The following is a 6,658-nucleotide window of genomic DNA, read 5'->3' as shown; positions in this document are numbered from 1 at the left end:
ATCTCTAGGAGTTGAAGAACAAGGTAAAACATTGCAAAGAAAAGAAATTGTTTCATTGTTATAGTTATAGACCTTATAAATAGCTAAGAGTTGTTAAAACATGGCTAGCTCTTGATTCTATAATATATACATTTGTTTGAATTTTACTCAGAGAGGGACAGAACTGCATTAGAGGGTCTGATGTGGCCAACTGGTGACAGAGAAGGAAAATTTCTACCCTAGAAGTCTCTCCACAAAGGGAGGAAATCCAGAGACTCAAGAGCTCTACAGTGCTATTTTCACTTCTCCATTGCTTTGTGAAATAATGTTATTTAGACTGAAGTTCCAGTTTCTCCTTTATGTGTCCCTAGCTGCCTTTATTAGCATGAGCCCATGCAATGGCATGATAAAAATAGAATCTAAGAAAAAAAAAAAAACAAGAAGAAGCATTCCAAAGAGAATGGCAGTTTGTACAAATCTGGAACCTTCCCCTAGGGTATACTCATGCTTGGTTTGAGTGTTTTCCTTAAGAAATGTACCCAAATTGCACAAATTGGTGGGATTAGAACTAACAAAGATTATACAGATCGTTTTTCTAAGCCCTTTTGCCTCTCAGCTAAGGTCTAAGAACTGATCAGTCAGCTCTCACAAAGGAACCTTTGAACTTCTAACAACTACTTGATGACAGAAACTAAAATTTTCACCAGAAACTTGGATATATAGCATTCTTTAAACTGTTTGAAATCTTTGCTATCCAGGGCCACTGTCCTAAAACAGTCAGGTTGGAAGAGAGAGACACCTTGGGAGCTCACTATCATAACCTTTGACTTTGAAGATTACTATGCTCATTCTTTGTATTGTAGTTCAGATTATCTAAAAATGCAGAGACAAGGATGCTAAGAAGACTGGAATGCCTATCTTATCTCAAAATACAATTTGAACCAGTCCCTTTCAGAAGTACCAACAAGAAGGATACCAAAAGATTCAACTTTGCTTTTTGCTTCCTTCTTTCAAAATCTTGAAAGTCACACAAAAGAAAAGATGATAGACTTGGGTCTATCAGTGTCTTGGGTACAATCAATGTAGGAAATATGAGATATTCCACATATTTGGGTGAAATTTTCACCATCTGGCCTTTTTAAAAATACTTACTTATTTAATTGAAAGGTAGAATTATAGAGAGAGGAGAGACAGAGGTAACCGCCATCCACTAGTTCACTCCCCAAAGGATCACAATGGCTGGGCCAGGCTGAAGCCAGGAGCCTGGAGCTTTCCCCAGGTCTCCTACATGGGTGCAGGGACCCAAGGACTTGGGCCATCTTCTGCTGCTTTCCCAGGCCAATTAGCAGGGAGCTGGATTGGAAGTGGAGCAGCCGGGACTCAAACTGGAGCCCATAGGGGATGCTGACACTGCAGATGGTGGCTTAACCTACTACTCCACAGCGCTGGCCCCTTGCTATCTGGTCTTAATGGAAGTAAATTATTACCAGGCCAAAGCAAATGCTCACTGATGTGAGCTTACAAGAATAAGTAAATAAACAACATCAGTAAAGTGGAAACCCTCAGTTGTTCAACTACAGAACAGAACAAGATTTTTCACTTCAAGACTAATTTACAGTAGAACAAGTAAAGCATTATCTTGGCTTTAGTAGGACTTGGCTCTATGTCTGAAGACCTGAAAATCAGACTGGGGGAGAGATAAGAAGAGAGGAAAATATGAAAACTAAGAAAGTAAGCATACATTTGTCAAAATGGGCCTGAAAGAAATAAGCACTTGCAGAAAAACTCTGAGTGTTTTCAAGGGTAATATTAGAGTGAGTTATAGAAATCTGAGTTTAGGTGTTAGGGAATTTTGTAAGATCATTAAGATAGACAGTATGAAGTAAAAGCAAAGGATGGCAATTAGGAAGCAGAAATGAAAATATATAATTAAATGGCTAGTTTCTTAAGTATTCAGGTACTTTTTCTTTGCTATCTCTTATTAATGCCATCCAAAGGGCAATGGTCAACAAGGAGGAGCAATTTTACACCTGCATATGACCTTAAAATGAAACATATGGGATTCAATTCAATTCAATTCAATTCAATTTGCCCCCTTAATTTGTATTATATTTCATTTTAAAATCATTTTTCAACTGAAAGAATTTCAAAATGCTTCAGAAACTTTACAAATGCAGTAATCATATTTTTGGATGCTGAAATGAAAATCTCTCTGAGGTGGAAAATGGAAGTTGTTCAAGAGCAAACAGTATATATTACAGTCAATTATATCCTAAATAACAAAATCTCTAGTGCACAACAGGCCATTAAAGCTTCATAGAAATTTAGAATATTGTACTTAATAAAGCAATTATAATCTGTCATCCCATCCTCAAGATAAGCAATACTGCCCTGGAGCTTACCTTATGGATTTCTTTGGTATAAATTAAACCTGCTGAAGTATAACTAAGAATTTTTAAATGCCATATTAATTTTACTCCATGGGGTATGTAATATGTTCCTAAATTTTAATATGTTCATGTTAATTTTTATAGAATATCAATTAAAATTAATCTTATATAGAAGTGCATTAAAATCTTATATATAATACTGTAATTGTGTGGGCTGAAAATAGTGATAAGATAAACTGTGAAGAATGTATTTATTTATTGTCATATTGATATATATTTTTGTTTTGTTAACTTTTTTTTCCCAAAGGATTTATTTATTTGAAGGTCAGAGTTACACAGAGAGAGGAGAGGTAGAGAGAGAGAGGTCCTCCATCCGATGGTTCACTCCCCAGATGGCTGCAACGGCCGGAGCTGTGCCTATCTGAAGCCAGGAGCCAGGAGCCTCCTCTGGGTCTCCCACATGGTTGCAGGGGCTCAAGGACCTAGGCCATCTTCTACTGCTTTCCCAGGCCACAGCAGAGAGCTGGATTGGAAGTGGAGCAGCCGGGTCTCGAACTGGCACCCATGTGGGATGCTGGTGCTTCAGGCCAAGGTGTTAACCCGCTGTGCCACAGCGCCGGCCCCTTGTTAACTTTTCTTAGATGCACAAATCAAAATCAGTTATACATGACTATGGTCCACTGTAGTGACTTGGCAGGCACTGGTGCATAGATGTCCGTTGAGATCATGGATAAGGTGAGATTAAAGAGGACTTCAAGGTACTGAGCTCAAGTAATGCCACAAAGATATGTGAAGATGTGAATTTGGGAGCCAGAAGATCAATGATTTGGCCTTATCTGTGTGAAACAACTGCTCATAAATAGAAGTCTGGTGACCCTAAGAGAGAAACATATGGACTGGAGATAGTTATGCACAGATCACCCAAAGAAGATAATGGAACGTGTGACAACTGATGAGTTCACCAAGATAAAGTCTATTTTTTTTTTTTAAATTTTTTTTGACAGGCAGAGTGGACAATGAGAGAGACAGAGAGAAAGGTCTTCCTTTTGCCATCCGAAGTCAGGAGCCAGGTGCTTCTCCTGGTCTCCCATGGGGTGCAGGGCCCAAGGACTTGGGCCATCCTCCACTGCCTTCCCGGGCCACAGCAGAGAGCTGGCCTGGAAGAGGGGCAACCGGGACAGAATCCAGCGCCCTGACCAGGACTAGAAACCGGTGTGCTGGCGCCGCAGGTGGAGGATTAGCCTATTGAGCCGCAGTGCCGGCCCAAGATAAGGTCTTAAATGATACCAAGAAGTTCAGTTTAAGCAACCAGTTAAAGGGATCAGAAAGGCAAGAGTAGGGAAATGGGAAAATGCTTTTAGTGGATGGTAGGGAGGAGACTTTCCTAAAGCAGGAGTTGCATCAATAAAGAACTAGAAAGGATGATCTGTTCCACAAAGGAAGTAATTTAGAGACAAAATAAAGAGTGGGTATAATCAATAGTCTGCATATTTTATTTAAATAGAACAATGAATGTGACTTAAATCAACCTGGAGCAGATAGAATCAGTTCACAATGGTCACTTCATGGCACTTCCAGGTAAGTTGTTAGGGAGTCCATCAGACAGTGTTTCTGGAGGTAGAACAGACCCATACTAGGGTATCCACTCTAGGGTCACACTGCAACTGAACCTGCTTCTGGGACAACAGTCTGCATGGTTTATGGCAGCAAGTCAAGTCGTATTTGGGACTGGTTGGGAACCTGTCCTTAGTAAGGCTCATATGTGGGATCCTGCCTTTTCAACTTTATCTAAGTAATGTTCTATGAAGTAATGCAGAAAGTTATGAAAGTTTCTGCTAGCAGAAATAAAAATCCCAATATACTTTTATACAGGGCTTTTAAAAGAAATCCCTGTATACTTTTAAACAGGACTTTTTCATATGTAAGTCATTGAGCAAAGGTAAACAAAAGCAATCAAACTCACAAGTGAAAATGTCAATTATTAAGGATTTGGAACTTAGCTTTGGTTGGAGATAGGCAGAAAAAGACAATGAAGTCATTATCATTTGGGCAGAGTTATTATTTGTTGGTTAACTTCGAGTAGTCAGGGTAAACCAAGAAAATTATTTTCAATCTTAATTTTTCTGTTTTGGGTCTGTTTTCCAGAAAAAGACATAAATCATAATAAATTTGAATTGTAAAGTAAAATTAAATACAACTTTAAAAATAATAGTTTTTAAAATGAAAAAGTAATACATAGTCATAGTAGAAATTTACACATACTCACATAGGAAGATAGATAGAGATCTTTCATCTGCTGGTTTATTCTTCAAATGCCCCCAACAGTTGGGGCCAAGACAGACTGAAGTTAGGAGCTTGGAACTCATTTTGAGTCTCCCATGTGGGTAGCAGGGACCCAACCAGTTGAGCCACAACCACTATTTCCCAGTATGCACACTAGCAGGAAGCTGGAATTGGAAGTGGAGCTATGATTCAAACCCTGGTATTCTGACATGAGATGTAAATACCTTAACTGCTGCACCAAAGACCTGTCCCAAGAGTCACTTTTTTTCTAAGAAAGATTTATTTTATTTAGTTGACAGGCAGAGTGACAGAAGGACACACAAACACACACACACACATACACAAACACATTCACACAGATCTTCCATCCGCTGGTTCATTCCCCATATGGCTGCAATGGCCAGGGCTGGGCCAGGTGGAAGCCAGGAGCCTGGAACTCCATCCAAGTCTCCCACATGGGTGGCAGGGACCCAAAAACTTAGGCCATCATCTGCTGCCTTCCCAGACACATCAGCAGGGAACTGGATCAGAATTAGAGCAGCTGGGACTTAAACTGGTGCTCTAATAAGGGATATTAGTGTTGCAGGCAGTGGCTTAACCCACTGAGCCACAATGCCGAGCTGCCCTCCAAGTGTCACTCTTGAAAGGCAATTACTTTTGTTCTGATTTCTTGTGCATCTGCATAGAAAAAAAAATGATTCTATTATGTAAGCAAGCATATAAATACAAGGGAGCTTCAAAAAGTTTGTGGAAAAACTGAATTAAAAGATAACGTGGGGGCCAGCGCTGCGGTCTGGTGGGTGAAGCCACCACGTGCAGTGCCTGCATCCCATATGGGCATTGGTTTGAGACCCAGCTGCTCCACTTCCAATGCAGTTCTCTGCTATGGCCTGGGAAAGCACTGGAAGATGGCCCAGGTCCTTGGGCCTCTGCACACACATGGGAGACCTGGAGGAGGCTCCTGGCTCCTGGCTTCAGATTGGCGCAGCTCTGGCCATTGCAGCCATCTGGGGAGTGAAACAGCAGGTGGAAGACCTCTCTCCCTCTGCCTCTCTGTAATTCTGCCTTTCAAATAAATAAATACATCTTTTAAAAAAAGATAATGTGAAGGAATGGGCATTTGGTCTATTGATTAATATGTAGATTAAGGCACCTCTGCCCCACATGGAAGTGTCTAAGTTCTATGCCTGGCTTTGCTTCTGACATCAGTTTTCTGCTAATGTAAACCCTGGGAGGCACCAGTGATAGCTCAAGTGATTGGGTTCTTGCCACCCACGTGGGACACCTGGATGGAGTTCCTGGCTCCCAGCTTTACTTCTGGCCCAGCTGCAGCTGTTGCGGCAATTAGGTGAACCAGCAGGCGGGAGCGCTTTCACTCTCGTACTCTCTCTCTCTCCTCTCCCTCCAAAATTTAAAAAGGTAACGTGAATTTTTCATAACCTTCTTGAAATCCCTCATTTGTATACAAGTGTGTGTTTATATGTTCCTAAAAAATACAAATTGGAACATAAATTCTTGCTAAATAATTTATCTTAGATATCTTTTCCTATTAGACACGAAGCCATCTTACTCTAACAACTGCATACACGGTATTGTAGAGTACGAATACACATTTATTTAGCTAATATCCTATTTACTAATATTATCTATCTAGTCCTTTACTTTCTCAAACAATTTTGCAACAAAAATCTTTTCACTTATATCTTTGTGTACAAGTAAAATACACTGCTTAGATAAATTCAAAGAAATTGGATTACTGGGTCAAGAATATGGATATTTAAAATTCTGATAGACACTGGGAAATTGCTCTCTAAAAATGTTCATAATGTCATCAACAGTGTATGAGAATGCCTGTTTCTTCAACACCTATCCATACAGCATATTATCAAAATTTTGAGTTTCGGTAACTGGAGAGAGAAAATTTTCATTTTCATTTTTAAAAAGACTGATTTATTTATTTGGAAGTCAGAGGTACAGAGAGAGGGAGAGGGAGGGGAGAGAGAGAC

The sequence above is a fragment of the Oryctolagus cuniculus genome, chromosome X, assembly GCF_051225735.1.
Source record: "Oryctolagus cuniculus isolate XC-2025 breed Fujian yellow rabbit chromosome X, ASM5122573v1, whole genome shotgun sequence".
In the NCBI taxonomy this organism is placed as follows: Eukaryota; Metazoa; Chordata; class Mammalia; order Lagomorpha; family Leporidae; genus Oryctolagus; species Oryctolagus cuniculus.
This window is presented reverse-complemented; position numbering follows the sequence as displayed.